Here is a 20,293-nt window from a genome sequence, read left to right on the forward strand (position 1 = left end):
GAGTTAATCTTCCAGTGTGGCATGATAGGATTTAGCTCCATTGCTTTCATTAAGGCTAATAGCAGCCACCCTGCTAAAACCTTGTGCTTCATGCTGACAACCTCTCTTGCAGTGTTCTCTTATGATTTTTTGGAGAAGAAATGTCTTGCAAATAGCCCTTGAAACAGCAAATAGTCCAGTTTTCGAAATGTGTAGGCTATAGAGAGCTGCATGCCAAAAATGCCTGCAGAAATGTATTGCTGTATTGATGCCTGCAGTTATCGAGTCTCAATGGAATACATGTGGAAGCAAACAGTTATGTGTGCACACATCTGTATCAGCCATTTACATGTGCATTTGCTGTACTTGTCTGCATCACAGTAGTTGCTGCTCATTTGAATGTGGCCACATATTTGCAGGTGCTCTTGGCAATGCAATTTGAACCTCTTCCCTTTTGAAAACCTGAATTTAACCTTCTTTCAGACAGGCTACAAATGATATATACTTGGTTCTTTGAGACTTGGATGTTGTGTACTTTAGTTGACTATTAACCCTATGGAGACTGGCAGGTTAATGTAGACACCCCTTTAACAATTTTATTTCTGTGTGTACACTGTATGTCAAATTAAATAACATTCGTCCTCCAGATAATATATTGCCACTGCTATTAAGTTATCATCTTTTATTTTTCAAGTATTTTGGACTGTTGAAACAACCAGTCAGTATTAGAGTCTGTTTGCTTATCTAACAGCCCAATCCTATGCAGCTTTATTCATAAGTCCCATTTAACTCAATGGGACTTGGTCCCAAGTAAATATGTATAGGATTGCCACCTAAGAATCCCTGCAGTAATCAGTTCATAAGGCCATAAAAATGATCATTCATGCAAAAATGATAAAGCCGTCTAAAAAACATTTTGTTCCCATTTCCAGGGAACACGTTTTTGGTTGGGTAGATTCATCTTTCTAACCAATAAAAATATAAGAAAAGGTTTCAGCAATCCTCAGCCATATTACTTTTACAAGTCAGGTATAAAAGTTGTCTGATTTTTGTTTCAGAATTAGCTTAGGTAAGATCTAGAAGAACCCTATAACTTGTATTGTCAAAGGCTTTCACGGCCGGAGAACGATGGTTGTTGTGGGTTTTCCGGGCTGTATTGCCGTGGTCCTGGCATTGTAGTTCCTGACGTTTCGCCAGCAGCTGTGGCTGGCATCTTCAGAGGTGTAGCACCAAAAGACAGAGATCTCTCGGTGTCATGACACTGAGAGATCTCTGTCTTTTGGTGCTACACCTCTGAAGATGCCAGCCACAGCTGCTGGCGAAACATCAGGAACTACAATGCCAAGACCACGGCAATACAGCCCGGAAAACCCACAACAACCCTATAACTTCTCTATTAATTTAGACCAAGGTGTGCCTTGTTATGACTAAGTTTTCTTATCCACCGTTCTTATCCAAACTCACCAAGAAAGAAGATAGCCAAGGTTGAAAATGTCCAGCAGCGTTATAGAAGGGCAAGATTTTCATATCCCTTTGGTTTGGAGTATATGAACATAAAGAAGATACATAAAATTTAATCATATAGCAACCTATAGAAATAACAGATTATCTTAGAACCTGAAACACAGAATTTTACAATAATTTAGGAGCTAGACAGCAAAAAATGAATCTACACTATCAAAATTATATAAAAAATAAACTAAGAATATAAACAAAATGATTTTCATAAGTGTGGTGTACTAAGACTTTTTGCTAGTGATATGTTAAGGAAGTTAGTAGTTTTGGCTAATTCCCTGCTGCACAGTCTAGTCACCCATATTAATAACAACAAAACCCCTGTTATTGTTATTGATTTATGGGTATTTCTTCTGAACATAATAAGTTGTTATCAGGATAGGGAAATCTATTAATCATAAAGTAAAATAGGATAAATAAGAGTTTTAGAAAAGTATGAGCAAGAAACTTAAGGGAAATTACATTATTTCTGTGTCTGCACACTTTCAGAAGTACTAACAGAATTGTTTCTTGAAGCAAAGTAGAATCATGAAATGGAGCTACAAGTTGTAAATTATGGTGATAATATAGCAGATTCCTTTTCTTTAATTCAAGGAATGTGAAGGTTTAGCTTAATTTTAACTTTATTAAGAGGGTTTTTTAAATGGAAGAAGTCAGGAGAAATACAATTAGGTATCTATGTTAGTTGAAATCACATGTTAAATTAAACTCTAAGGGTTAACGGCGTTATAAGACTCCTGATCTCTTAAACTTGGTGAAGACACTGAAAGCAGCTTGGAGGCCTGCTCCATAGCCTCATTCTCACTATCTGTCTCTCGTGGTAACCCACAGTTACCATGAACCAAGGTTTTTTACCAGTCAGGATTTGAAAGTAGAATTCAAAATATGTCATGAAATCCTGGCTAAGAAAGAATAGGGGTTACAGTCAACCATGGTTAAGGCCAGTGAGAAAAGTGTGAAACTAACTAGCTCACGAGGACAAGGGCTGACTGGAAGGAACACGGTCTCAATCTCTAAACCAGAGTAATGAGATTTGGGGGGGCGGGGGGTAATGTCTTCACATCTTCTGGAAGGCTATTCCGCAGTACAGGGGAAGCTATGGAAAAAGCCTTTAAATGGATGGTGGCTGATTGTGCCTTATTGACCAAGGAGGAACCGACAAGAGGCATTGCTATGCCAAACAGACTTCTTAGGTTTCCTTGTTTTGAGAAAAGTTATGACCAGTGTAGCAATTTCTAAAAATATTTGCAAAAAAATGTTTCCCCCTGAGACCACACAATCATTATAGAGGGTAACACATTTTTTTAGATATACACAGCTGCAGAATATTAGAAGTACATTCAATTTGCTTAGAATGTTCCATCTTATAGGGTTACTGCCCAAGAAGCAAACAGCTATGAAATAAAAGGAAGACTGTGGTACAAAGGGGGCAACCAGGCCTTCTGTGCACGTACCTGGAGGCTTCTTTTATTTCCTGTTCTGACTGCAGCTTCTCAGATTGAATTTGAGGTTTCTCCAGAAAGCTGCCCCACACATATATTTTGGAATAGCTTTGAGAAAGCACATGGAACTCTTTGTATGATGAAGAATCTGAGAAGTTCTGGAGGACAGCTGTAAGCTCCGGTCGTTGCCTTTTGAATCCCACTTTATGTCACTTTCCAGTCATAAATTCAGTTTAGTTTCTATATTATTATGGGTCTACCCCAGTGCAACCAAGTTAACACAAGGTTCCATAGGATTTTAGGATCCTAGATCCCAAAGAAAATTAATTGGGCATAATACTTTAAGGCAATTAAGCTCTTACAAAAAATCAACTCCTAGTCTTTGATTAAATATACAAAGCATCCTAAAGCAACACTCTTACAAATCTCAAAATACCAATTAAAGAGAACCAAAGACTTTTGGAGACAGACTTTAGATTCACACCTCAGTAAATAATTATTCGCAACAAGACGAATCCCTAAAATTCCCTTTCAACCATAAAAGAAGTCCTGTTTAGTCAAGTGTTAAATGGATTGAGTCTCTTTGAATCTATTTCTTCAAGAAGTTCTGTCACCCACTTGAAAGTGCTCCACCCTTAACTGTACCATCCAAGTCATTAAAAGAAGCACTAATCTTTCCCATTTTCTCCACATCTCATTTTTAAAAGGGACAGGCAAGTTATCTGTCTTGAAATAAATCTTATGCATCTTAAATAAATATTAAGATTTAAACCAGTAAATCTTATGCATCATGGCAAAATGTGTCATTGAGAGAAAAGGCCACTTCTCAGGTTGCCTTTGTCAAATGTGATTATTGCTTAATAAGTACAAACGTCCCATCTGATTTGCAAGGCCAAAATGGCTGAGGTATTTCTCCTCCTTCTGGGAGGTGATCACATCAGATAGCTGGTTCCCAAAGACTGTTTCACAAAGCTTTTCTATTATAGAAAGAAATCTCCGCTGGAGGAGCTCCAGGAACAGATGTTCTAAGGCACCATTTAGCCTATATCATATGAAGACATTCAAGATGGCTTGTGCTCCAGGTATTTCATAATCCCCTTAGGGTCAGGAAGAGTCAGGCTGCTTCTAGGACTCTCAGGAGACTGAATTCAGATTATCAAAAACGTAATCCATTTCATACAATCATGCTACAAGTTTATATTTAAGTGTAGTTAATGGGGGGAAATTGCTATGATGTTTAAATCTGGAAATCTTTTTCCATATATTTTTTATTATTACTAGATCATTTTTTTAGAACTAATTCACATGTTCATGAAAAATATAGCTATGTTGGGCATAGAATACAGATTTGTTAGTATATTCTCCAGAATATAACAGGACAAATACAGCTAAAATATATTTCCATAGTGCTAACAGTGTTGTAAGGCAAACATAGCTAACATATCTAATAGGAAATGTTTGCCATGTAATATGGCAAATTATAGGAGTCCCACCAGAGGGTATTAGTAGGGCATATAAAGTAATGCATAGATGGTCTTAGTGCAACCACAACGTAATTGTGCTACTAATGACACACTTTTCATTTTTTTAATGTCCAGAATACAGATTGAGAATAGGTCACTAATGCCGAATACTTACTGTAGATTTATGGTACACAGCAATTTCCAGTTTTGGCACACAAAATTGAACCACTATGTATTACATGTCTACAAAACAATTCACCTTATTATATTATCTGTTTTATAAGTGTAGCCTCTATTACTGTTTGCTGCCTCAAGAAGTCCTTCTCTTTCCATCCCTCAAACAGAAAACAGGCCTAAATCAAGTATGTTCAGACACACAAATTTGCCTTTGTCAACTCTGTCCATAATAAGTTGCAGAGTTCCCAAAATATTGACATCCTGTAAACTTTCAAGCCCTCCTTAAAACAGAGAGGCAGCAGCCAGATCTGCAGAAAGGTCCTTTTTCTTTGAGATAAAAAGTGGAACCTGCTTAGAATGAGCATGCTGTATGCTTTCTGTTTGTCCATGCAAAATGGCTGTCTCATTGTTTTGCTACTATATCATGGGAGGAATACGTAATGCAGGAATGGTCATATCCCTACAGTAAGGACCCTGATTTAAATACATATTGCAACATGTAAATCAAGCTTAATCTATTTTTCCCATTTAAGACAGGCTATTGCCCCTCAAGGAATCCATTTTTTGATCTAGATCACACAGAAATATAGGATATTTAAAAGGAAGGTTAACACTTAGGTCAGTAAACATTTTATTGCTAGTCAAGGGACTTCAGATGCTTACTTACACAATGGCAATGACAGAGAAACTTTTGAAGCCCACTTTGTGTGGTGTCCTGTGGCTAGAGTGAGAAATCTGTAATTTTTTCTGACATTCTACAGTTTCATTGTCTTTCAGTGCAAAAGATGAAAAGAAGCACAAAACTATCCCCTTCTAGTTGAGGATTTACTGGAAGTACCTGGTTTGTGGTACAAACTTTAGGCATACACATTCTAGTGATTCTTGAAGCTACAGCTTGACTACTTGGGTTCTTTTTCTTAAGAGGAAGAAGGAAACTAGGATGAACTGGTAGACAATGTTAGTAACTGGTTGAGCATCATGTGTCTGAACATTCAAACACGTGCATATGGATGCAATTTAAGGGACACAGTAGTAATTGAAACTAGTGTTTATTTGGTACTAAACCCAGAGTTTACCTACTTTTTATGCTCCTAATGGAAGTTTTCTCTCCAGGCTAATCACTTCAATTACTATTGTGCTTCCAGGAAATTTTGACTATTTGAATTATATGACAGCACATTGAATGGCACAGCATGACAGGCACAGGAGATCATTCTGTCCTCCCAGCAACTTTTGAGGGCACAGAAATGAACCTGGCAAGCTTTGGTCAAAATTGATTGTGTATTTTTAGGCCTCTGTAGAAGCTTCCAGGTTCAGCCACAGGCTAATACCTGAGTATTTCTTCAAATGGTGATCAGATGTTCCTCGCTGTTCTTCAGAAGTCATTTGAAGGCAGTGATCATAGGACGAACTTGATTCCCACTGTAAAACTGCAACTGTTCCAAAGGCTTTATGCATAGTGTATGATAACTGTGATTTCTATTATGCTGCATGCTGGAGAAGCAGCTAATACCCATGTGCATTCTGCATCCTGCATGGCACATCATCAAGTCCATATCTTTGGGTGGCATTTAGGGGCAGTGTCTTCTCCTCAAAGATACAGCACGTAGCACCTCTGATTTCCCAGCTTCCCATTTAAAACAAAAAGTTTCTTGCTCTTTTCATTGCTGAAGTATATGTAAAAATGAGCAAGCAACATTTTAAAAATACTGAATTGGCCAGAATCTTATCACTCAGCATCAATTGGTGTGTTATTCTCTGTCCTCTCATTTGGTCATGACTTCAAAAAGTAAGTCCTTGGAAGTGTTCTTATTCCGCGATATGTAAGTTGAGAGCTTTTTGATGTAGGTGAACTGTACCAGCTGCGTGTCTTCCATCAAGTATCTTCCATCTTTATATTGTTGTTCTTTTGCTCTCCCCACCACTCCAGTTAAGACCAGTGTATGGGACCTCTTGTAGGGCCTCTTCTCCCTGCAAAATGTAGAACGTTTCAGGGTTTGTTGTGTTTTCAAGGAAGAGATTAATTGAAAAGTAGAACAAGCTATATGGTGGTGCATTATATTATGCTTTGTTTATTGATGCTTGTATGACCAGGGTTTTTTTTAAAGGTCTTAAGTAGGAAGCCTGGGAAATACCTCAGTTCATGGAGAGCTGCTACCAAAGTAGATATTAACTGAGCTACATGAACCAATAGTCTAAAGCTGTAAAAGGCAGCTTTATACATTCACGTGTAATATTGTATCCCATATAAAAGCATATTGAATGAATTGCAGAAATAAGATGGTCTCAAAAGGTAAGAGAAAATGGTTAGCTTATGAAGAAAGGAGCAAAACTTCCTTTCATGGTAATGGTTTTGTTATTAGACCTTTTAAAAGTAATCTGGCTTCTAGCCATATAGACTTGGGCCACACCCAGACTGCCTGTGCGGAAAGGCCTTTGTGGGCCCTTACAAATGAGTGCCCCCTAATGTATGAAGGAGTTGAATGAGGGGGACCTGCCTCACAAAAGAAGCATGGACAAGGACACTTGTACAATTCCCTGTGCTGTGCAGAATATTCTTGGCAACAAAGGGTACCATTCAGATCCTAACCCTGTCTAGGAATATGTAGTTAGTGGCTGTTCACAATTTGATTCTGCATTAGAACCATCACCATCTCTGAGCCAAAACTTCCTACCTCCCAACATTCACTTATCTCCCCTCATGTCCCTTCCCCCCAAACTCTGAAGCAGACATTGGGGAATGTGAAGTTGGGTTACTTCACAGAATAGTCACCTGAGCAACCAAGGGAAGCTGAGGAGGGAGAATATTTTTCATGGAGTTTTCACAGGGTAAGTCCACTTGTTGGTATAATATTGCCAAATGTCTGACTCTACCAACAAAATGTAGGTTCTTAAGTGATCAATTAGCACTAGAATACAAAAAAGCAATTCTTTAACCTTTTTTATTACATAAAATATCATTACCTAGTTTGGTCTCTAGTTTCAGTAGCAACAGAATGAACAATTGTAGCTGAAATTTGAAATAAAGAAATATTAAACATATCTCTGGATTCAAATGGTATGTAACTAGCATTTAGTGTTTCTTCCAGTTACGGAATGTATCAAGAACAGCTACTAAAAATTGAATGCCTCTCTGCTCTCATGTGTGGTATAAGTTACTAGTTGTGAGGAAAAGGAAGGGTTCATCCACGGTCTTCCTGTGCAGTCCCACATGGGACTGCGCACACGCAGGCCTGCCGATTCCAGAGGTTTTTTATAGCTCAGCACCACTAGGGGGTGCCCGTGCCTCCCAGCATGCATGCATGGCTGTCTTTCCCACCAAAAACAGCCTCTAAGAGCTAAGCTACAAGTGACGCCTTACACAGGTCAGACACTTGTCAGCTTCACTCAAGTTTTGATGGGAAATGTAGGCTTCCTGGTTTTACAGCTTGGCTCTCCATTACAGCTGCAAGACCAGGATGCCTACATTTCCCATCAAAACTTGAGGGAAGCTGACAAGTGTCCAACCTGGGTCAGGCGTCACTTGTAGCTTGGCTCTAAGAGGCAGGGTGCCCCGACGTACCCTCAGTTCCTCTTTTGTCGCTGACTTGAGAGGTTCTGGCTCTCTTCTACTTCTTACAGTGAAAGACATCTTGCCTGTAAGCATGTCGGAGAAAGCTTTGTTTAAATGGTGCGTTTTGTGCAGCCGGAAAATGACTAGATCTGATGGCCACTCTGACTGTATTGTTTGGGGGAGACCCACAACACACAGGCTTGTAAACACTGCAGCACCTTCACTCCAAAGGCCAGAGCAGAACGGGCGGGTAGACTGCAAGCATCTTTATGGCAGCATGCCATGGCAGCGACCAATCCTCCGGCACCGGCAAAACCTTCTGTCTCATCAGGATCATCTACCCTGCCTGGGACTGGGCCCGCTGGAGCTAAGACATCTCACTCCTGTTCTTCCCTGGTCCATACCAAGTCCTGACCACCTTCGGATCCGGCCACCTCGGTGCGGAGTGCCTCGGAACTGACTGCATATACCTCATCAGATCCGGCTCTTTCGGACTCGAGACCTTCCGGCAGCAAAGTACCATCAAAACTGCCTGTGGCCTCATCTCACTCTCCGTACACTAGACAAGATGGTTCAGTAACTTCGAGGGTGTTGGAACCAAGGGCTCCTTGAAATGGAACGACTTTGGACTGTCAATCACCTTGGAGCCAACATAGTACCTCATCGGCTCGGAATCCTTCGGATCCAGCAGTACCATTGGAACCATCCAGAACCAGTCTGGAGAAGAAGAAAAAGAAACATCAAACCTCCAAACGTGACAAACAGGTTTTAGAGAGTGTTATCTCTCCCCAACTGTCCGTGAAGCATCAGGATGAAACCAGGTCTGATCCTCCCAGAAAAAAACATCGAGGGTCGGGTGATCATTTATCACCCTGGAGCACTCCCCAATCCAAGGGTGTGACGGAGGAAGATGTAATCTTAATAGAAAAGCCTCCCACACCATCTGGGAGAGCCAAATCACCTTTTCACGGTTCCTGGTCCTCACATTCGTCCCATGAAAGAGGACTTTCTAGATATAGAGGGAGCCCGTATTCTCATGAAGGGGACAGCCCTTATTCAGAGCGTCACCTTCCCCTAGAGGACCCTGTTCCACACCGGTACTACAGAGAGGGTTCTTTTTACTCCAATCGCAGGACCAGAGATCGTTCCAAGTCCCCATTGGTCAGAGCCTATTCTTACCCAGGCTCCAGGCGGACCCCAAGACGGTCGGACATGGACTTTAATGAAGGCATCCGTTATCCAAATCCCTATGTTTCCCCGCAATCAGATTCACCCGACAGCGTGATCGGACTTTCTGAAGAGGCACCCCCTACGGATGATTTCCTGTGTACAATGAGCTCCTTCAACGAATGGCAAAGACTCTTGAGATCAATATGGCTTCCACAGAACCACAGTCCAAAGACAAGATATTTAAACATATTTATTCTGGATCAACACCAGCAGTTGCCTTTCCTGTTACTGAAGGTTCTGTTGAGCTCCTGACTGGATTAAACCTAAAACCAGCTTCCACTCCTTCCACAAACAAGAAAGTAGAGAACCGCTACAGAATCAAGGGTGACTTATGTCAGTTCCTGTCTCAGCATCCCCCACCTTCCTCCTTGGTAACTGAGGACATGCAAGCTAAGTAAAAACAAGGACCCCTGTCAGTTCCTTCAGATAAAGAAAGCAGGAAGATTGACTCTATGGGGAAAAAAATAATACTTCACCATCCTTTGGCATTAAAATTGCCAATTTTGCTGCGTTGATGGCTGCCTATCAACTGCTTCTTTGGAATAACGTTGCCACTTTTATTCCACAGTTACCTGAGGGCCAGAAGATTTTTCTTTGAGTTATTCAGGAGGAAGTGGTCCACTTGTCCCGCCACCAGATCAATGTGAGCAGAAATATGGCGGATACCTCCACTAAGTCCCTACTCTCAGCTGTCGTTATCCGCAGATTCGCGTGGCTGAGAACAACAGCACTACCACCAGAAAGCAGGAATAAGGTTGAGGATCTCCCTTTTGAGGGTCAAACCTTATTCTCAGAAAAGACAGATGGGTACTTATCAAAAAAGCGTAAAGACAGACTTACAGCACGTTCGTATGGTGTTTTCCCCCAACATCAGACATCCAACAGGTCACAGTATAGATCCTTTGCTAGAGGTCGGCAGCATCTTTTCCACCCTTACCATGGGTACGGTTACCAGCCTCAGAGATCTTACCAGAGCCCGCAATCATCCTTTTCGAGGAGGAAACAGGGCCACAAAAGTAAACAGGGAGCTCACTCACAACAGGAGCAGTCTCATTCGCAAAAGCAATTTTGACAATTACAGGGACCTGACCCTTTGTTTGGTGAAAGGCTCAATTCGTTCTTTTCTGAGTGGTGTAACATCACCTCTGATGTTTGGGTTCTACGTGAATTATAAAGTTGAGTGTCCGGCTCCCTATTTTTTCCCACTCAAAGTGCTCAGCCTGGAGTATTGTCTGAGCTTTTGGCTCTCCTGGAAAAGGGGGCTATTGAAGAGATCACAGATAGCTCTCCACCTTTAGGGTTTTATTCCAATTTATTTGTGGTGGAGAAAAAAGATGGGGGTCTTCGCCCAATTCTGGACCTTCGCGAGTTAAATAAATTTGTCTGGGTCCGTAAATTTAAAATGACCACCTTACAGGCGGTACTCACTTTGATATCTCCCCAATCCTGGTTCGGAGTGATAGATCTAAAAGATACCTATTTACATGTTTCTATTTTTCCAGAAAACAAGAAGTTCCTTCATTTTACTTACGGTACTCGCATCTTCCTGTACCGTGTCCTCCCCTTCGGGATGTCTGCAGCCCCGAGAGTCTTTACCAAATGTATAGCAGTAGTTATTGCCTTCCTTAGGGTACAGGGATGTTGTATTTTCCCTTATCTAGACAACTGGTTGATTGTGGGGCAGTTATTGATGGTGTACGGGATGTGGGGTTTTTACCCTTGGAAACAGCCGAGAAAATGAAAGCACTGGTCAGGAAATTCAAGAGGTGCAGATTTCAGCCGGCTAGGCTCATTCAGGTGCTGCTAGGGTACATGGCTTCTACCACAGCTGTGGTCCCGTTGGCGAGACTTCGGATGCGCTCATTGCAGCTTTGGTTCACCTCTGTTTTCTCCCCAGAAAGGGACTCTCAGAGTAGAAAGTTTAGCATCCCACGGAAGGTCCTTCTGTTTTTAGATTGGTGGATGGATGAGTCTAACTTATGCGAGGGCATCAGGTTTGGATATAGACAACCTGATGTCTCGGTCACGACAGATGCATCCACCCTAGGTTGGGGTGCTCATTGTGAGGGGTCTCATGCACATGGAGTTTGGGACAATGCTGAGCGTCAGGAACATATTCACTTATTAGATCTGAGAGCAGTTTTCTATGCGGTGGTCTTCTCAGATACCGTTAGGAACAAGACAGTCCAGATTTTGACAGACAACACTACCACTATGTTTTATATAAATAAGCAAGGGGGCACAGCATCTGTCAATTTGTGCAAGGAGGCGATGAGAATCTGGAATTGGGCTATAGACCTTTCTATATGGCTTCAAGCAGTCCATATCCCGGGTGTAGACAATACAGTGGCGGTTCACCTTAGCAGATTGCAAGGGGACAATCACGAGTGGTCCCGTCAAGACGTGTATTTACGTCCTGTCTTTACAGAGTGCGGGTTTCCCGACATAGACCTTTTTGCCTTGGAGGAAAACCGCAAGACTCCCCATTATCGTTCCAGAGGAGGAGTTGGCCTCGAGTCTCTCAGGGACACGTTTCAACTCAAGTGGTCCAACCGTCTCTACTATTTGTTCCCTCTGTTCCCACTGTTAACCAGTGTCCTCAGCAAGGTTCAGGCAGACAAGACATCAGCCATCCTGATAACCCCATGTTGGCCACGATAGCCTTGGTTTCACACACTCCTGAGACTACAGACTCGAGTGTACCACTTTCCGATAAAACTGGATCTGCTGTAATGGAGGGGAGTGTTTCACCACAGAGTAGACAAATTCAAACTGATGACTTGGCTGATCCTTCAAGACAGACCTTCTCGGAAGGAGTGACCCATGTGCTAGAAAATGCAAGGCATTTGTCTGCTCGCCAATCTTACACCCTAAAGTGGAATACGTTTACTGTTTAGTGTCATGGGTGGGGATCAGATCCATTAGCATCTTCCCTGTCTGATGTTCTAGATTTCCTATGGGAGCTCGAACAAGGGGGTTTGTCTAATTCATCCATCAAAGTGTATTTGGCGGCTACTTCTGCCTTTCATCCCCCTGTGGATCGAAAGACGGTTTTCTCTCATTATACGTCTAAATTGTTTTTGAAAGGGTTGAATAATCTATTTCCACCTGTTAAGGCCTTGGTCCCCCAGTGGTCGTTACCCTTGGTTTTGACTAGACTCATGTCTAGACCCTTTGAACCCTTGGCCACTTGTCCTCTACGCTTCTTTACTATGAAGGTTGCATTCTTGATAGCGGTCACATCGGTCAGACGGGTGGATGAACTAGTAGCGCTTTGCTGCAACCCATCTTATTTAAAGATTCATTTGGAGAAAGTAGTCCTCGGACTAAAGTAGACTTCTTATCAAAAGTGGTTTCTAAATTCCATCTATCACAAGAAATTTCCCTACCAGTTTTTTTCTGTGATCACAGCTCAGATGCTGAGAGAGCCCTCCGTACTTTGGATTTGCGTAGGATTGTGTAAAATCCTTTAGGGTAGATGCCCACCTTTTTGTATGTTTTTCAGGCCATAGCAAAGGTAACAGGGCCAGTTCGCAGACACTGGTTTGTTGGGTAGTTCAGGCGATTGTATTATGTTATAAAACTGCAAACTTACCTTGTCCATTGGAAGTGCATGCTCATTCCACCAGGTCTCAGGCTTCTTCAGCTGCCCTTCTGAGAGGCGTCCTGCTCCAAGACATCAGTAAAGCAGCAACATGGGCATCGGCTGACACATTCATCAAACACTATGCCTTGGACATCCTAGACAGGAAGGAGACAATAGCGGGCACAGTGGTCCTACAATCAATCTTCCTGTGACAACTCTTTGATACTTCCACCCAGGTATTTAAGTTTTATAATCTCCCATGTGGGACTGCACAGGAAGACCGTGGATGAAAAACAGTGTTACACTTACCTGTAACTGTTGTTCATCTAGGTCTTCCATGCAGGCACACATACCCTCCCTCCTTCCTCGCTAATACTCTTAGTGTTTTTCTTTGCAGTACGGCGGCGAAAGAGGACTGAGGGTATGTCGGGGGCACCCTGCCTCTTAGGGGCCATTTTCGGCGGGAAAGATGGCCACGCATGCGTGCTGGAAGGTGAGGGCACCCCCTAGTGGTTCTGAGCTATAAAAAACCTGCACGTGCGCAGTCCCATGTGTGCCTGCACAGAAGACCTAGATGAACAACAGTTACAGGTAAGTGTAACACAGTTTTTCTCCATTCAGTACAATATATATCAGGTATACTGCTGAAGGTGAATAGATACCCCTCTAGTAACATTGTATGAGATGATGTGGTCAAGACAGCTTGTGCTTGGACTTCACAGTAAGGTAGGGCAAGCTCAAAGGCCAAATGCATCTTTCCTCAAGATAGAACTGCTAAGATAAGATACTAACCAGGGAAGCAGTGCCTTACACTATTAGAAGCTGATGTAGCCTAGAAGCAAAGAGACTAAGCTAGGAACCAGTCTTTATCTCACCTCTGCTGTAAATTTACAAAGTTGCCTTATGCAAGTCATTCTTAGTTTCAGCCTCCCCAATATGGAGATAATGATACTGAATTGCCTTATAGGGTTCTTGTGAAGATTGCAGCAAGATTACAACTTTGAACATTCAAAGTGCTTTATATACACCAGCTGCTGTTGCTGTAATTGTATAGTCTAACAGCTGACTTTCTGTCTCATGATTCTAAAATAACTAATATGGGATTAACTTTTTATAAGGGCTGCCTAGATGCGATGGTTGGTGCTTCCCGTGATCTAACATGGGGCATTTACTGTGTTAAGTCAATACACTTGGGGCACAGTGATCAGTTGGATAGCTGGTTTGTGTTCAGATTTGCTGTTTCAGAAATGATTTCATGACCTATGAAAGTACTATGCGTAAATAGTGCAACAAGGGGCTGTTCCAGAAAGATTAAAATCCATTCCCTCGTCTGTTTCTTGCTCTCAGTGCTGACATCCTACAAGTCTTGGTACCATACCTCATAGTGCTGTCTTCACATAATCCATAAGTCCTCACATAATCAGTAATCCCTCTTGTTGGAATGGCCCATTGAGAGGGTACTTTTTTTAAAAAAAAATCAAATTGGCATATCATGGGAAAGGAAGAAATATGCTCCTTATCATAACACGCTCCCATGGCAACCCTACAGACTAAACAGTCTTACCAAGCAGTAACAGGACCTAGCTAGAATGAAAACTGCTTTTCCTCAGGAAAAAGGGGCTTCAAAAATATGGCATGTGCTTTGCCTCTGAAGTGCATGCGCTATCAGATGAAATGTCATTTGGCATTTGCATAGTGTCTAAGTAACAGTTGATCTTCATGGGTTCTGTGCAGCCCCTTGTGGGGGACTCTGCAGGAGCAGGCCAGACAAAAGTTCAAGATTTCTAGAGCTTTCTGAAGCTTTGGAGTGCTCTCCCCTACCCCTGTCACATGCTACTATTTTCCCACCCAAACAGCATGTGACCTAGGGAGGGGGAGCGCCCCTCCCTCAGTCTTCTCTTTGCCACTGTGGAGTTAGGATGTCTTTTCTCAGCTTTCCAGAGAATGTTCTCAGGAACACTTTTTCTGTTGAGTTCCATGAGTGAAACCTTTTAACCCAAAGACCCTTTTTTAAAAATGTACTGTCATGGGCTAGGACAGCCCAAGCAGAGTTGTCCAAGTCCGGTCTGAGGTCAGAGTACAGGTCCAAAGCCAGGAGTGAGTACCAAGTTCAAAGTCCAGAATCCGAGAGCCAGGTCAAGAGGTCTGTAGGTCAGTTACCAATAAGAGCAAGGCAATCCAGAAACAAGGTCAAGGCACAGTCCAAAGGTCACATGGCAAGGCACGGTTCAGCAGAGCGGTTGCGGTAAGAGCAGGATTCTGACGTGTTGCTTCCACGCCTCCTGGTCTTCTGTGGCTGGGTTTTATAGACAGGCTGGGCTTGCAGCCAGCTGCTTGGGAGCTATCCTCTGCTCACTCCTCATCGCTCTCAACAAGCAGCTGGCGTCTGGCCAGGAGGCGTGCACTTTGCTGCCTTTCTGCAGCTCTTCATGCTGCTTTTGTCTGCGGCGCTCTCTGGGGGAGGCTGGAGGTTTGGGCATCCTTAGCTGTGCTTCACCAGTAGTGTTGGAGCTGGAGGACATTGGTGCCTCTGACTCAGCTGCTGACTGAGGACTTTGGGCAACTGGTGGCTGGGCTTCACTGGTGGTGTTGGGGCTGGGGAGTGTTGGTGGTGTTGGAGCTGGCTCAGCTGCTTGCTGTGGACTCTGATTAGCCAGCAGCTGTTCTTCCTGATCACCAGCTTCTGCTGAGTCAGGGCTGGTTACACGGAGCTCCTCTTCTCCTGAGGAGTCAGGACTGGCTACACAAGGCTCCTCTCCTTCTGAGGAGTCCTCGCTCTCAGTGAGCCCAGACTGGCCCATGACACGTACTTAGTGCAGTACAAAGTTGGTATAGGCAGATAAACATGACTTGTGCCTCATTTGCCTGGGAGAGGGCCATAATGTGGAATCCTGTAAAGTGTGCCAGCAATACTTACCTAAGGGCAGCAAGACTTAAAGCAGCACTATATGAAAAGGCTCTTGGGGCTCTAGAGACACAGCCTCAAAAGTGTTTGGCTGAAACGGAGAGAAGGGCTCATGCTCCATCTGTCCCAGTGCCTTTGGTTCTGCCGTTGGGTCCAGTGGCTTTCAGAGCCAAGATCTTTGTTGGTTCCACTGACCAGGTCGGAGCCACCACCTAAAAAGGCAAAGAAAAAAAGTCAAATGATCTCACAAAGGCTCACCCAGTCATAGATCACCTCCCTGGAGCCACAGATCCGACGGGTATAGACTCTGAGGTCATATTTCCGCCTTGTACACCATCTTTGTCCATGAGAGTTTTAGAATTAAATTCATCCTCAGATGAGGATCTAATTGAGATTCTCCAGGATTTGTCACCACCGCATGGGGCATACAAGGGGTGTACCAGACCAGATGAGAAAGATACTACTCACAGTCATGGTTCCAGGCAATTGGTTCTTATGCTATGAGGTCCTCAACAACCTCCTTACCCTGAAGCCCTATCCCTGATGTTTTATCCACAATGGGGCCAGTGGAACCAACAACCCTTGGTGCAACCTATGCCACCTCAGGCTATAGAGGCGCACAACCTCGGCTCTGAAGTCATGACATATTAGCACTCTGTGCAAGCCATGTCTTTGGAACTGGACCTTAGAGCCAGGTAAGATTCAGAGGGAGAACCAGACAGATCCTATATGGCCTCTGATCCATCACTTGACGAGACGGTAGGAGATCGTTTTCCAATTTCACCCTTGGAGGACCTGAGGTTGTATGGAGAACAGTTAATAAGAATGGCAAAATCCCTAGAACTGGATATCATAATGTCAGTTCCAAAGCTTTCAAATCCAATACTAAAGGTGCTATACAACGCTGACACAGGTCTTATAGCCTTTCTGGTTTTACAAGGTCTGCTAGACATTGCATTCAACATCTGTTTAAAGCCTGCATCTGCAGCCCTATCAGTGCATAAACTGGAAAATATGTATAAAGTCAGAGAGGATAGATGTCACTTCCTCTTCACACATCCTCCAGCCAATTCCTTAGTGGCAGAGATTTTACCATCTAAACAAAGGACAAGCAATCATTCCACGCTACTTGACAAAGAAGGGTGTAAGTTGGATGGTTTAGGCAGAAAAATCTACACTTCAGATGCCCTGGCTTTTAAGGTAGCCAGCTATAATGCCATCATGAGCAGATACCAGATGTTCCTGTGAGATCATATGACTCAACACATCAACTCCCTTTCACAAGAAAACAAGATCTTAGTTAAGGCGATTCAAGCAGAGGGAGTCAGGCTGGATAAGCAGCAGCTGAGTACAGCTAGACATGCTGTAGACTGTGCAAGTCGATTTACGGCATCAGCTATAGTATTGAGATGATATTCATGGCAACGTTCATCAACACTACCACATGAATCAAGAGCTAAACTAGAAGACCTAACTTGTGATGAAAAATAATTGTTCAGTGCCAAAACTTATGAATCATTGGATAGGATGAGGAAGAATAAAGTAATGGCAAAATCAGTAGGCTTGACACCTTAGCCGTCTACACTCTATAAGCCAAGGTATTTTCCAAGGCACTTATATCAGCAGCAGTTTTCAAAGCCCTATAGATACCAACCCACCCCTCAACATTCATACAGACTCTTCTTTGTTCCCCAACCCCTGCAACTCCAGTGCAAGAGGAGGAACAGACATTCATCTCAATCCTCCACTGATCCATCCCTTAAGGGAAAATCATTCCAATGAGTAGAGGACACCCCCTTCTTCCTCTACAGGCTGGCCTCATACTTTCCGGCCTGGCAGGACATTACGCAAGATACTTGAGTCTTGTCCATTATAGAAAGGGAATACTACCTGAAATTCAAATCACTCACATTGGAGTCAAATCTAGAGTGATTCCGCACACGTTGGATAATGCACTTCTAATCCTCTTTATAGATTATTTGGAACAGATTTTTGTGTGTGCGGAACAAAAAATCCACCTCAAATGATTGATAAAGTGCATTGAAAGTGCATTATCCAACGTGTGCGGAATCAGCCCTAGTTAACTGTTCTTTGTTGTCCTCCCAAGTTATATAGAAGGAAATATTATGACTGTTAGCAAAGGGAGTCATTCAGATATTCCCCAGTTCTGAGTGTCCCAAAGGTTTTTACTCCCATTGTTGCACTATAGCTAAAAGGAATGGAGGAAGGAGACCAATTTTAGACCTTAGAGGTTTAAACAAATATTTGAAGGTCTCGAAGTTTTAGATGTTATCTCTCTTTGAAGTTTTTTCGTTGTTGCAAATAAACACATGGTTCGTTGTTTTGGATCTTAAAGATGCATACTTTCATGTTGCTATAAATGCAGCTGCAGAAAATACCTCTGCTTTCGTTGCAGAGATAGGCATTTTCAGTGTACAATGTTCAATTTGGTCTTTCAACTGCGCCCTGAGTATTCACAAAATGTGTGTCTCGTTATAGCATACCTCTCCATGAAGGGATGTACCATCTTCCTTTATCTGGAAGGTTGGTTACTCACCACCCCCTCAAGGGAGCTATTAAGTGAACACTTAACACTTATTACATCAACCTTGTCTGAACTTGGGCCTGTTAATAAATTGGAAAAAATCAAAACTCCATCCCAAACAGTCACATTTATCGGGCCTGTCTTGGAAGCCACACAGGGTAGGGCCTTTCTTACACGCCCAAGGTAATCCGATCGTCTCTTTGAAAGCAACTTTCCTGAGGCCAGTTTGGCTAAGGATCCTGATGGTATTTTGCCATCTTCTGGGCATGAAGCAGGAGCCATTGGGGGTATGGCAGGAGCAGGGGTCTCTGGAGGTGTTGGGGATTGTGAATTTCCTGCATTGTGTAGGGAGTTGAACTAAATAACCCTGGAGATCCCTTCCAACCCTATGATTCATACAAATTATGATTAAAGGTTTTGCTTCCCACAGGTTTCAGTATGCACATTCTATCCAGAAGCTTTTGGGTCTCATGGCCTCCACTACCACAGTGATGCCTTTCACTAGACTCCATATGAGGTCCCCACAGAATTGGTTTCTACGTCAATTTAACCCCACTTCTATCTCCCAGTGGACGAGCTTTTCTATCCCCAGATTTATTCTTAAATGAATGTCCTGGTGGCTTCAGAACTCTAATCTTTTCAGGGGAGTAGAGTTTGGTGTTCAGTCACATGACATTCAGGTTTTTTTCGGATGCTTCCCTGTCAGGGGGGGGGCACTTCCAAGGTACATTTGCAAGTGGGCAGTGGTCCCCTGGGAAAACGAAGATGCATATAAACTTGCTTGAGTTGCAAGCAGTTAGATTTATCTTAATATGTTTTGCAGTTCTTCTGTGGAGAATAAGAGTGGCTAATGGCTACTGACAACAGCACAACACAGTTGTACCTGAACAGACAAGGGGGCACAAGGTCTTTAGCCCTCAGCACAGAAGCAGCAAGAATATGGCAGTGGACTATAGCACACAACATGAAAATCATAGCCATACACATTGCAGGCCAATCCAACTAGACTTCATACTGTCTCAGCTGATCTACTGTGTCCAGCCATGAGTGGGCACTCATATCTATCCAGTTTTCCAATGTCAGGGATTTCACACAATCAACCTGTTTGCTTCCTGATGCAGCAGGAAATGCACTCAGTTTTGCTTCCTAGCAGCATCGGACCAGGGTTCTCTGAGGGATGTTTTCCAAATACATTGGCAAGGCACCCTATTCTACACCTTTCCTCCAATCCCAATCCTGACAAGAGTGGTGCCAAGGTTGAGAGGTAACTGCACACAGTGCATTTTGATAGCTCCATTTTGGCCAAAGCACCTATGGTTTGCATTGCCAGCTTGAGGAGAGAAGGCTAGGGCAGAGGAAGGAGACACAGAGACCAGGTTGGAAGGTCACAACTTTAGTGGTGACAGCTTATCAGAGCCTTGGTACTGCATGGAGTACAGATCCCTGATTGGCGGACCCACATGCCAGCTGATCACCCCCCTCAAGACACCTGCTGAGGGGAGGCACTGAGATTACAGTAAGCAGGAAAACACATGGGCATATACTTCTGCATGATTCTCCTGTCACCAGGGAGCAAGCATGCCCTGACAGCCCCCAAGCTGGGCTTGGCACTGCCCTGCATCACTCCCAAGATCCCATAAGGGGATCCCCTGCTATGAGGAAACAGAACGTGCAGGTTGTGTTAACCCCAAATGGATCCATGCCCAATGCCCAAACTGCCCACCAAGTTGTGACAAGAGATAAGAATTGAAGATGAAGGGAAAATCCCCAGTGGAACTACCCAAGGAAATGGCAGTACCTCAAAACCAGAGCAAAGAGGGAGGGCTGGATGGGATCTCAAATAACACAGGGGCCCAGGCGGCTGCACACCCAAGTGCGCACAAAGCATTCCCTACCCC

The 20,293-nt window shown here is 43.2% G+C and overlaps 1 protein-coding gene across 4 annotated transcripts in view; it reads left to right on the forward strand.

Moving 5' to 3' along the window:
* The window catches only part of MYT1L (myelin transcription factor 1 like), a 233,249-nt gene that overhangs the window by 62,825 nt on the left and 150,131 nt on the right, over positions 1–20,293 (forward strand). The window lies entirely within an intron of this gene.

Source organism: Eublepharis macularius, chromosome 1, assembly GCF_028583425.1.
Source record: "Eublepharis macularius isolate TG4126 chromosome 1, MPM_Emac_v1.0, whole genome shotgun sequence".
NCBI lineage: Eukaryota > Metazoa > Chordata > Lepidosauria > Squamata > Eublepharidae > Eublepharis > Eublepharis macularius.